This window comes from Siphateles boraxobius, unplaced genomic scaffold, assembly GCF_051911475.1.
Source record: "Siphateles boraxobius isolate OS27281-9 unplaced genomic scaffold, OSU_SipBor_1 9, whole genome shotgun sequence".
Classification (NCBI taxonomy): domain Eukaryota; kingdom Metazoa; phylum Chordata; class Actinopteri; order Cypriniformes; family Leuciscidae; genus Siphateles; species Siphateles boraxobius.
In genome coordinates this window covers 24,583,273-24,595,284 of record NW_027509219.1, presented here as the reverse complement: position 1 = coordinate 24,595,284, position 12,012 = coordinate 24,583,273, and positions in this window count along the sequence as shown.

Here is a 12,012-nt window from a genome sequence, read left to right as displayed (position 1 = left end):
CCCCCTCAGGTTTTTGAACAAGACTGATTAATTTCCAGAAGACACATTTTTTTAAATATTTGATAATTCAGTTCCACGATTATTTTTAGGTACAAAATTAGTAGTGCCCCAAGGCCGTCGCCTTTTGGTGAATTTTGCCGTTCTGAAGCAAAATTACGTTATTTAGTCTATGTGATTTGTGCAGAATGAGTGAGGTTTTTTTTGTACGGGTGGTTGGAACAATCCCAGGGTTCTCAAGTTTTATCAAAAGCTTGGAGTGAGATCACATGTAGTTAGGGGAGGAGCCCTAATGGAGCCCTGCCCCCGCCCATCCCCGCCCCCCAATTTTACCCATTGTTCATAATTAACCAGCACAAATTGAAATTATAACAATTGGTAAATCTGATAAATGACCCTTATATATACTCTTTAATGTTGTGGTTCAAAATTACAAATATACAAAAATATAACAAATTGCTTCAAACAGGTAATCAAAAAGGTAGAGGGTTAATGCTGTTCATTGATTCAGTAATTTTTTTGACATTTGGGTATAAAGTGTTTTAATTCTACAATATATGGAGTAAAAACGTACTGCCCTCTTCAGGTTGAACAGTGGCTACTGCAGTTGAATTTTCCTATTGGAAGTTGTGGTGCTGCGTGACGTAAGCAGGCACCAGCCCGCCACGCCCTTGTCTTCAGAGAGATGCGGGTCTCAGGTGACCAATGACCATATCCCAAATATCAAAACTCAAAATATGCCATTCCCATACTTAAAAAAAGCACATTTTACAATTGCTGTTATGCTGAAAACCACTTTATCATATTGATACATAAATACAGACAGCTCAAAGACAACTGATACGTCCGAAACCGCATACCTCCCAGCAGTAGGCAGTAGAAAAAGCAGTAGGCGAGCAAGTATGACCGAATCCTTTTAAAAGAGTAGGTGAGAATTACCTGGGTGACGTACTAATTCTCGCGAGATTCGGACCTGCGTATACTAATAGTGCGTCCGAATATTCCTACTTTCCCACGACATAGTAGGAGAAAACAGTACAAAGGAGTAGTATGTCTGAAATCTCAGTACTCATAAAAGAGTGGGCGAGAAGTTCCCGGATGATCTACTGCTTCAGCCAGAGAATGCTTCAGCCAGATTCTGAAGACCTCGTAGATCGATAATTATCTATCCCATGAGGCCACGGGAGAGGATACGTCATTATCAAATATCGCGGAGATCAACGACGCAGTTGTTTTCAAATGTAAGTAAACACGGTTCCATGTGTTGAACTACTGTAGTGTAAATTGTTGAAGGTGTAAAGACGTTAGACAGTATAGTATAGTGATTTTGTCTAAAAACCTGTATGGATAGCTAACAGGGGACCTCCAGTAGGCAAGCACACGTACGTCTCTAAATTGGATTTACATAAACCATATCTTCATTTATATTTGTAAATTTGTACTGTTGATAAATCGAGGAACATTTATGTTGCATAAACAGTGAGTTAAAGGTACATTATGTAAGAATTTTGCAGTAAAATATCCAAAAACCACTAGGCCAATGTTATATATTTTGTTTAGTTGATTACTTACAATATCCCAAATATTTCCAACTATTTGTAAATCGTGAGAAAATTGCGATTTTAACCAAGGAAACGGGACGTGTGAGCAGGGGTGAGGAGTCGCCAGTCAACGACATCATATCCGCATTACCCTCGGTTTCCGCCAGGTTTGACCTCCCCCTGCCATAGTAACCATGGCGACAGACGTGGACAACTGGGTTATGCCCGTTATGCCTAGCAGGACGCTCACACTGTTGTTGTTTTGTTCAAACATTATGGACCATGACAAGCAGACTTTGAGACAAAAAAAAAGGACTAAAATGAAGATCAGCATCTTTCGAGATGCTGAGAGCTCCACGTCCGCGACTAACTTCGACTTGACAGAGACGCGAGTGTTGCATGTATTTTATTAGACAGGTGAGCAAATGTACATAAAACTAATCAATGTTATTTAGTTCAACATGATGAAATGTTAGAATATGACCTGTATGTTATTCTAATGTTGATCTAGCTTAGTTAGTCTCATACAGCCAACAAACAACCTAACTAGCAACATTCAACACTCAAATGCAGTTTAGTGTGATAGTGTAACTGTCACCGGTCGAGGGTGAACGCCAGATGACCGGCCGCTTCAACCCCCGAATCACGTACCACCGCGAGGAGCCAACACCAGAGAGGACACAGAGGCAACCAGCAATTTAGAAGTTAAAGCACAAAATCTTTATTGAATAAAATATGTTAAAACGGTCCCCGGTAGGCCAAGAGGAGGTGAGGATTCAACAATGTTACTGGCTTGCTTCACAGGGCTCAGGCAGACAGAGAGAAGATGAGAATTCAATAATGTCGCTGGTTTTCTCCACAGGGCTCAGGCAGACAGAGAGAAGATGAGGATTCAATAGTGTCACTGGCGTTCTTCACAGGGCTCAGGCAGACAGAGAGAAGATGAGGATTCAATAGTGTCGCTGGTTTTCTTCACAGGGCCCAGGCAGACAGAGAGAAGATGAGGATTCAACCGTGTCACTGGCTTTCTCCACAGGGCTCAGGCAGACAGAGAGAAGATGAGGATTCAATAGTGTCACTGGCGTTCTTCACACACAGGGCCCAGGTAGACAGAGAGAGAAGATGAGGATTCAACAGTGAAGCTGGCTCTATTCACAGGGCTCAGACAAACAGAGAGAGGATGAGGATTCAACAGCGAAGCTGACTTTCTTCACAGGGCTCAGGTAAACAGAGAGAAGAGGAAGATTCAATAATGAAGCTGGCTCTATTCTCAGGACTCAGGCAGACAGAGAGCAAAGGTGAGGATCCACAGTATAACTGACTCTACCTACAGGATTCGGATGGACGGAGAGGAGTGAGGAATAACATTGAGCTGGCTCTCTTCTCAGGACTCAGACAGACAGAGAGAAGATGGGATTCAATAGTATAACTGGTCCTTCACAATCCCACGTAGAAATTAAAGAGAAAAGGAGAGTTTCACCACTAGATGGCTTCCTCCATTGGCCTCAATCCGACAAGATGCGGACGATGTCTCCACAGCCAGGACCGCTTCCCCGATGTCACTGCATTACACTTCCACTCGTGTTCCACTGCAACTCACACAAATCCGCACACGTGATTATATTGATGAACAACACTGCAAAGTCTCGTTACTCACAAACTAGGGCGTAGACAGGGGATCTAGTCCACTGCACATCACTACAATCTCTTTGACTTCTTCCGATGAGCGTGGGACGTTCAAACTTCCTCCAAAAAGACAGTTTTACACATCATGAAGTCTCATCACATCCTCCAACAGATTCATATCACAATCCAAACATCAACAGCACTTATCTTCTTATCACATCCTCCAAAAGATTTCTCATAACACAATCCAAACATCAACAGCACTTATCTCTCATCCACCACGGTAGGGATGTTACGTATGACACTGAAGCTTCGATGTGCGTTTTGCGAAAGCGAAGCAATTTCTATTGAAGCCCCGTGTCGGGGTGTGTATTGGTTTACCAGAGGTCACGTGATCGATGACAAACGAAGCCTCAATTTCTGTCCAATCACGTGCGCATTTCGCTTTGGGTGTCAGAAGGCTCGAAGGTCATTGTTGGCTCAGTCTGGTTGATGGGTTTGTGAGGAGACTAGAGTGCTGTACTTTGAAAGTTTATCAATACATTACATTTAAATAACCAAAACTACTTATTATTTTTTTGTTATTGTTGTGTAATTTTGTTTTTGTAAGACCGTTGCACTTTTGGTGTTTTTTTTTAGGTAATTTGGTGTTGGTATTTGGGTGTTTGGTGAAGGGTTTGTATTTAAGGCAATGGCAACAGCCAAAAAAAGGAAGACTTCCCCTAACTGGGAATATTTTGAGCTTATAGCTTCCAATGAATGCATTTCTAAAAAAGAAGAAGAAAAAATATTTATTTATTATAATTTTATTTTTTATCATTGTATTGTATAATTGTTGTCTTATATTCAGTCAATGTACATGTCACTCCCAACAAAAAAAATGTATCCTCACACTTCTGAGGTGGAAACTTTTGTCTTCTGTTGGACAGTGCAGTAGACCAGCGCAAACAAGCTCAAATGACACTTCTGATGCGATCCTAGAAGTGGAAAAATACCTTACAGAGACAAACATACAAAGAGCTGAAGATCCACTTGAATACTGGAGAATGCAGAAACATGTCTACCCCCATTTATATACATTTGGTATTACAGAATAATTAATTTTTATCACCTTTCTGTCATTCCTACAGTTACATAAGCACTATCACTGCCAAGTGTCAGATGAACAGACGATCCTATCACACAATGTCCTTATTCACTATGTGTGTGTGTGTAGAGAGAGAGAGAGAGTAGGCCTACATTAGATCTTAATAAATAATATGCTCATTTTATATTTTATTGTCACACTTTAATGGGTAAAATAATGGGTAAAATAATTTATTTAATAATGAACAAATCAAACACAAACGTGTAAGGCTTTTTATTTGTACACATAACATTGAAACTATGGAGTGTGTTGTGGTTGTTTCATCTGACAGAGAAAGGCTTCTGGCTGCTTTATTTTAAATAAGCACCAGATGGCGCTGTTCTCGACACTCTCGAAGCGTTGAATCTTTTCCCGGAAGAGTTAGGGGAAAGGCTCATTGCTTCACGAGGCTTCATTTCCCCACCCTACACCACGGTTCTTCTCTCCACATCCAGATTCGCCCGAACCCTCGCAGCTTTCCTTTTCCCTTTCTTCTCGACCCTAAATTGAAGATGAGATATCCTTTTATCCTTCCCGAATACCAACGTGTCCCAATCGCCATCATGTTAGCGCTCTCCCGCACCAGTTTCGAATCTTTCACTAATAATTCTCCGTGTCTCCCCGGTGCTTCCGGGTTGGTGTCTTCCGGGTCCCACACCGGAAATCCTTCCCGTCCGACACCCGACCGTGATTAAGGTTCCGCCTAACTTTGTCAACCCGGTGACATAACTGTTAGAGCAAGTGAAACAGCTCTGCGTTACCTCAAGTTTAATTCGTCTAATAAACTGACCTGTGTGAGTATTAATTCAGCACTTGCGTGTAGTTCGGTAGAATGAAATGTCCTTATTCCTTTATATCCACGGGACTCGCGTTGTGTGTGGCGCTGGTATACGTCTAGCAATCGCGCCCTGCTTCATACCACAGTCATGTTAAAAACATCAATGTAGTCACTCATCTATAAAAGACCCATCAGCTTGAGGCCAAAATCCATAATTCAGCTTAATGTGGAATATACGTCATCAATATACGCCTTTGTTATTGTAAGAGGTTAGCGAACCCTGGTGGCGAAAAATCCTGCAAATTGTACCTTTAACACATCAGCTCAACATGTAAATGTTTATGAGCTCATAAATCACCGAGGTAACGTGAATCTTGTCTGGATGTTACAGGAACAGATGAACACGTGTGTTTATCTGGTGGAGAGTGGCTCATGAAGGCTTTGAGTGAGTATACAACAGAAATGAATAAAAAAAATCAATTTTAATTTTAAAGGGTAACTAAACCCCTGGTCACAGCCTGACTCCACCCACTGGCAATATTTGAAAAATGCTGGAAAAGTGGGCAGAGCCCAGCTGAGGGGGGCATGCACCTGAGACGCTGCTGTCTGTATGGATCTTGCCTACCTCACCAACAACCCCTTACGTCACGAACTACCCCAAACATCCAATAGGAAAATTCAACTGCAGTAGCCACCGTTTAACCTGTAGAGGGCAGCACTCAGACGTTTTTACACCATATATTGTAGAATTAGAACACTTTATACACAAATGTCAAAAAAGTTACTCGAATCAATGAACAGTAGGCCTACTAATAAAGCCCCATTCTTACAGATCGTAAGCTACAAAAAGTTGGTTTAGGGATTAGTTACCCTTTAAGTTGTAGTTTATTTTAATTATTGTCATTTCACACTGAGTTATTACACCACTTTTCTGATTCTTAAATTCTGTGCATTTGCTGCAGAGCTTTTGTGCAGAGGATGCAAGGCAGGGTGACGGCGGCATTTGTGGGGGTAAAAAAGGAAAACCTGAAATAAAAATAAAAAGTAAGATAATTTTGTTACTTGTAGGCCTACTTGAAAAAAGCAAAATAACAAGGTTAAATATCTTTGAATAATTTATTATAATACATAACGAAAATGCATTTTTTTGTTTGCTATTTATAAGCCTGAGGGTTAAATTCAACGAAAACGGAAAACAATGGAAATTCAATTTAGATTTTGCTTGTGGGTGAACATTTTTGCATATAAAATGAAGAAATTAACAACATATTCAAGAGATTACGATTTGGGGGTTTCTTAATAAAAATAATATCTTTAAGGATAAAACTGGGTTAAAAATATAGGAACCCATAATTTATTGGTTACAAAATTACAATCACAAAATAAATGGCCAGCTGTTTCTTTAAAAAGACCACAATAAGTAAGTTTCATCAATACATATTTAGGCTACAGATAGATGAGTTAAACCTGTCGCTCATATCTTTTAGGTTGTTGCGCTTGTCATAACGTCAACATGGCGGATGATGTACTGTACGTGTCGTCCAGACTGCACTCTGGGGTTACTCAACAATGTTGGAATTTATTTATTTATTTATTTTACTATGCATTGATCACTTGATTATTTATTATAGCCTGTTTTTCATGCAATAAACCCTTTAAAATATGATTTTAAGCTCGCTGCCACACACAAATATAATTCAATTGCAATTACAGTATTTGATGATTTTATTTATTTATTTATTGCAAAACTCTGCAGCCCTTTCCTAGATCTCTATATCCATGAAATTGATCCATAATAGAAGGATGATTGGATGAAGGATGGATGTAGGGATATCTATACAGATGCACAAACAATATCAAACTATACAGATAAAATAGTACTGAATTATGTGCATTACACGCAAGCGTTACAACTAACCCTCAGTCTGTTACAATTAAGCCTGCATATGGGAAGTTGTAACATTTGCACTTCTGTCACTTTCAGTGCAACAGTACGAAAATGGTTAGTTAGTTAGTTAGTTTATTTAAGAGTTTGACAAGGCAGGATATTGAAGGACAAAACCCTGAAATGTATCAAACAGAACACATACTCAAAACAACCGTATATACCTAATTAAAAAAAATAAAATAAATAAAATAGAAGAAACAAACAGGAGGGGTAAAACAGATGCATACAAAAACCTGAAATACATCAGGCTTCATACAAGCAGGACCTGCAAGTTATTTATAAAACAGTTTAAGAGCACGTGGAATAAAAGAAAGTTCATGTCTTTTTGATTTACTCCTGGGCACAATAAGTTCTCTACGCTGCCGTAGTAGGTAAGTAGGTGTTGGAGCCACAGACAGGAAACAATGCAGCGGTGATGAACTGTCCTTGAGTAGTTTTGTAAAAGTACGTATAGTGGCCTCATCACGCCTCTCACTCAGTGATGGGAGAGAAGAAGTTGGAACACCTATTATCCGACAGCAAAGTTTTTTTGGACCCTTTCCAACAGACCTTTTGGTAGTCCACCCCATACTGGACTAGCGTACTCAAGAACTGGCCGTATAAATGTCAAATATATTTTCATTAAAACATCACATGGGAGACCCGCGTTTTTAGCAACACAGAGATAGTGAATTCTAGGACGCACCTTCGAAATCATGTACTTAATGTGTGCGCCCCACGACAGATCAGAAGAAATTTGAACTCCAAGTAGTTTAAAGGTGGAAACTCTGCTAATTAGATGTCCTGATATTACAGGAGAGGAAGGGCAGGGAATGTTTTTGTCTTTCCTGGCGCTAATGACCATGTCCACTGTCTTACCTCCATTCATTGCCAATGAAAATTCATGTCCCCATTCCGCCACTGAATCCAAAGCCTTCTGTGTTAACCCTGGTAAGGATCCCATTAAAAATTCAGTGATTGTTAAATCATCGGCATATTTCTGAAGGAGGCTGAAGGAGGCAGGCGGGAATCCAAGCTGTTTATGGAGATTACAAAAAGCAGAGGGGATAGAAGTCCCCCCTGGGGAACACCAGCTGAAATTGGGTAGGAGTTAGACACACAGGAGCCCCACTTTACCTTTTGCTCTCTGTTACTCAGATAGCTCCTTACGCTGAGCCAAAGTGGACGTCTGACATTCATCTCAGCTAAAGCATAAAGCAGTTGACAATGATCAACTGTGTCAAAAGCTCGAGTAAAATCAACAAAAACAGCATGAATGTCCAATTTAGGATTGCTATTGAGTGCTTCATGCCAGTGTTGCAGAATATGAATCAGTGCAGTGTCAGTGGATCTGTTTGCCATGAAGCCATGTTGTGATGGTTGAATTTTAGCAACTGTATCCTCCAGAATGGCATCTCTGAGGATTCCTTCATACACTTTTCCAACACAGCTGAGTAGTGAAATCTGCCTATAATCTGTTGGAAAACTGGGCTTTGTTTTTTTGGGAACAGCCTTGACCATAGCCTCCTTCCATTGTTTTGGAAAAATATTATTTTGCAAGCACATGTTAAAGATATCACATAGTACCGGTGCCAGCTCCTCATGAAAGGTCTTTAACATCCAAGGAGGGATGCCGTCAGGACCAGCAGCCTTTGCTTCCTTCACTTTGCGAAGTCTAACCTTAACTTGTCCAATACTCAGAAGAGGTATACTACAATTGGATAACTTGCAGGTAACCTCTTCCTCAGATGGTGAAATGTGACTTGCATAATCCCACACAGAAGCAAAGTGCTTTGCCAAGTTGTCACACTCATATTGCATGATGTTATGATCCTGAGACACCATGTCACTCTTATCTCCTTCCATCCCCATTAATGCCTTCACAGACTTAGACCATTGTTTAGGCTTAGTGGTTTGCAGTTCCTCGACCTCATGTATATAGTATTGTTTCTTTGCATTCTTGATTTTTTGGGCTATAATTGTTTTTAGTTTACTGTAAGTTGTTTTGTTCCCAGAACAGAAAGCAAGCTGTCTGTCTTTTATCAGATTCTTAATTTGTATGGTCATCCAGGGTTTATCATTATTTGTGATAGAGACTTTCTTAAATGGAATTGTTTTATCCAAGATAGACCTGATCGTAGAAGTGAAGGCACTAACCTTAGCCTCAGGGTCCGTAGCCTCAAGAATGTGAGAAAAGTCAGTAGTATTCATGAGAAGGCCCAATTGCCTATTTGTTTCAGGGGTACGCTTTCTACAAATAATGTGCTTAATAGGTTTGGTAGGCCAATTTCCAGCATTTAACAGAATAGTCTCATGGTCAGAGGAGCCAACAGGAGGCAAATGCTCTGGTGACTCATACATGCAGGAAATGTTAGTGAAGATTGAGTCTAATTGACTGGTCTTTCTTGTTGCTCCAGCCACTATCTGTTTCAGACCATGTCTGCTGCAGATGGTTTCAGACTTGTATTTATTTGTATCACCAAGAATGGCAATTGCGGCCTGCTGGTAGTTGCATTCAATATTTCTAAGGCAGCGATCCAAGTACTGGGTGATTATTAAGTCAGGTTGGGCCGTTGCTGAAGAATGTGGGGGAAGGTACAGCACAGCGGCAATAATACAACTTAACCCTCGAGGAAGACGACTGGGACGTAGCCAGACCCACAATGCCTCAAGTTTGTCTTCTAGGTGAGTCAGTCGAGTCTGAGTGATGTTTTCATCGACATACAAAGCGACTCCTCCTCCCCCACTGCCCTCACGATCCCGTCGATGCATTGTATATCCAGGTAGAGTTACATTTGAGTCTGGGATATCAGCATTTAACCAGGTCTCTGATACAGCAATAACTGCTGAGTTATTATTCACAGCTATACTGTACAGCTCATCGCACTTGTAGCGTAAGGAGCGCACATTGGAAAGTAGAAAACCAGGCATGATTGGCTTTGATTTATGTTGGTTTGTCTTAATTTAAATCAGGTTCTTAGGGTGGTAGCAACAGTCATAAGTAAGCAGGCTTAGCTCAGTCAGCTTATTCTTAACATCCACTGTAGTCCCACAGAACGAAGGACGATTTCCAACAATTGTACATATTGAGCGACTGTAATTTTTTCCAGCTTTCTTACCCCTTGGGCGAGATCTAAGTCGTAGAATCCCATTTTGCTGCAGGGTGGTTTTAACTTCAGGAGCCAAAGGGGATGCAAATCTTTTCAGACTTATTAAAAGATGTAAATGATTCTTAAATCCGAGTTGTGTCATTATTGACTTGGGGAAAGACAGAGACATTTACTTGAATGGTTGCAGTGGAAATTTTCATCCATCCAGCTGTAGACGAGTAGGCCGCATTTTCCTTGAATCCATCAAATATCTTCTAGCAGTAATTCCATCCATAAGTCCTGACTTCCAGTTTAGGAATAAAATCACAACATTGAGTGATCGGTTTGTGCATTTCCAGACTATATTAAATAAACATTGTTTAAAAAGCTAAAAAAGGTAGGTTGCTGAGCAGCTCAAAATTCATGCGGCTGCCCTTAAAAGCGCCACCTAGTGACCAGGTCCTAGAAAAAAACTTTAAGTGTTCATTTGTAGCAGAGATGTGTATGTTGCTTGTGTAAAAAAAAAAAGATGAATCTAACTTTTAATAATTGAGCCAAAACCAAAATGTGTTAGGTTGTGCCCCGCTGTCCCCTACCTACTCAGTGAGTATGCGGTTTCGGATGTAGCCAGTGACCCTCCTTTACAAAACTCAATATCTAGCACAGTTTTATCATTGGTAGGCTATAAAACATTTAAATACAAGTATTTCAGTCAAATATATTTAATGCAATATGTCAAAACTTTTTTCAATCAATCCGAGGCAACAGTAGCCCAATTTCACAGGAAATTCGAAGATTTGGCAACCCCTGTGTAGCAGATGTGGTTTGTTTCTCTCAATCTTCTTTCAATCGTGCCCAGTATAAGGCAACCGTGAGTATGCCCTTAAAGGGTTAGTTCACTCAAAAATGAAAATGATGTCATTAATGACTCACCCTCATGCCGCTCCAAGCCCGTAAGCCCTCCGTTCATCTTCAGAACACAGTTTAAGATATTTTAGATTTAGTCCGAGAGCTTTCTGTCCCTCCATTGAAAATGTATGAACGGTATACTGTCCTTGTCCAGAAAGGAAATAAAGACATCATCAAAGTAGTCCATGTGACATCAGTGGGTTAGTTAGAATGTTTTGAAGCATCGGAAATACATTTTGGTCCAAAAATAACCAAAACTACGACTTTATTCAGCATTGTATTGTCTTCCGGTTCTGTTGGGGATCCGCGTTCACGAGTCCGCAGTGACGCTGATGACGTAAGACGCTGCTGACGTGTATCTAGTGCGTCCGTGTATTCGGATTCAAATAAATATGTGTGGAAATCCTTAGACATGTTTGTGAAGATTGTTTTGTTTCCAGCGTGCGTCTCCCTCAGACTGTAAACAAAGCTTGGGCGCACCAGACACACGTCAGCGGGTCTTACGTCAGCAGCGTCACTGAACGTGGATCCCCAACAGAACTGGAAGACAATACAATGCTGAATAAAGTCGTAGTTTTTGTTGTTTTTGGACCAAAATGGATTTCCGATGCATCAAAACATTCTAACTAACCCACTGATGTCACATGGACTACTTTGATGATATCTTTATTTCCTTTCTGGACAAGGACAGTATACCGTCCATACATTTTCAATGGAGGGACAGAAAGCTCTCGGACTAAATCTAAAATATATTAAACTGTGTTCTGAAGATGAATGGAGGTCTTACGGGCTTGGAGCGGCATGAGGGTGAGTCATTAATGACATCATTTTCATTTTTGGTTGAACTAACCCTTTAATTAGACAACCTGTAATACAGGCCTACAGAATATATCAAACATCACATTTGTTGATAAGGTGTTGGTCTTTGACAACTAAATTAAAATACTGAAATAAAAAATGTAGCCTACTATAAAATGGAAAAAAGCAACGTTTAGAGTGGTAAATTAGGAAACACAAGC